The sequence below is a fragment of the Aplysia californica genome, unplaced genomic scaffold, assembly GCF_000002075.1.
Source record: "Aplysia californica isolate F4 #8 unplaced genomic scaffold, AplCal3.0 scaffold00971, whole genome shotgun sequence".
Classification (NCBI taxonomy): domain Eukaryota; kingdom Metazoa; phylum Mollusca; class Gastropoda; order Aplysiida; family Aplysiidae; genus Aplysia; species Aplysia californica.
In genome coordinates, this window is record NW_004798241.1 from 225617 (window position 1) to 227078 (window position 1462).

At 40.7% G+C, this 1462-nt stretch overlaps 1 non-coding gene across 1 annotated transcript; it reads right to left on the bottom strand.

The window, feature by feature from the left end:
* Positions 1-1000: 1000 nt before the first annotated feature.
* Positions 1001-1074, bottom strand: TRNAT-AGU. The gene has a single exon. It is a non-coding gene; the product is annotated as a tRNA-Thr (tRNA).
* Between the last annotated feature and the right edge of the window lie 388 nt (positions 1075-1462).

Here is a 1462-nt window from a genome sequence, read left to right on the forward strand (position 1 = left end):
CTTCTTCTTCTTCTTCTTCTTCTTCTTCTTCTTCTTCTTCTTCTTCTTCTTCTCCTTCTTCTTCTGCTACTCCTCCCCTTCCTCCTTCTCTTCCTCCTCCTCTCAAAGGAGTGTGCAGGCGAAAAGCCACACCGCTAACGAGCAAACTGCTTAATCAAGGAAAGACATCAGGGACACACACGGATAAAAAAGGATACCAGCTCACGCCAGTGCTTGCTAATCTGGGGCAATATCGCCCACATGTGGGCCATGTGGTAAATGTGGTGGTGGGTGGTGGGTGGGGGGAATCAAACGGGGGAATTTAATGCCCCGCAATGAAATACAAGAGGTAGGTCAGTCCAGCTTCTTTGTGTTTCCTTCTTTTGATTCTGTCTTTCTGTCGTACTCTTTTCTTGCCATGCAATAAAGGACCGCTATGGTGTCGATGTGCCTCCCTTTACTCAGACTCAATGAAAATACAATAATATGGAGGTGGGCGGTATGGAACGAAAATGTTCGCCTCTTAAATGTGACAAAAGTGGCTTTGGCAATAAAAAAGTTGGCAAGCACTGGTCTAACTAGTCTAAGTACAAGACACGGGACCAGTGTCACTGGTGCAGCCATTAACGTAAGTGCTTCACTGTCGCAAACAGAAGACGTGAGTTCGATTCTAGTGTGGGTACTTCCTCCAAAGGAAAAATATAAGCGCAGTCTAAATGGCTTATAATGGAGTTAAATGTAAAAATTCCACCAAAAGTTAATTTTTATCGTTTGTTAGGCTTCTATATTTGTCTTCGTAATCTTTTTTTTTGGTTTTAATTATTGATTTGTCTGTTTGCAAAATTTACAAAGAGGGAAAAGATTTGAGACTATTAATTAATAATTATTTCGAATTTTAAAAAGCCAAAAGAGATACTGTTTAAAGAAAGTTACAAACTATTAAATGAATTATTATTAAAATGGACGAACATTTTTCACAGTATATCCGAGTACCGGTTGTGAAATGCAAGTTAAAAAAAAAAGGCTCCAGGGGGATTCGAACCCTCGACCTTCTGCTTACTAGGCAGACGCTCTAACCAACTGAGCTATAGAGCCGCCTGGCGCTCTCGTGGCGGAGAACTGAATCATGAGACAGAACTTGGAGTAGGATCTCATTATGTCATAGGCCGATAATATTAATAAGTACATGTGTATATACGCAATAGGCTAGTGCAGTGCACACTGCCAATCGGATGCATCTGATTGAGTCAAGGCCAACTAGACTTATGTTCCTGCATGCATGAGGCAAAAGCTACCATTGTGGCACAATACGACTGAATTCAACATACATGTACATGTAATTCCTTCACGGCCTTTAACAAAACCAAACCTGTTTTTCTTTCTTTCTCTCTCTCTCTCTCTCTTTCTTTCTTTCTTTCTTTCTTTCTGTCTTTCGTTCTGTCTTTCGTTCTGTCTTTCTTTCTTTCTGTCTTTCTTTCTACCT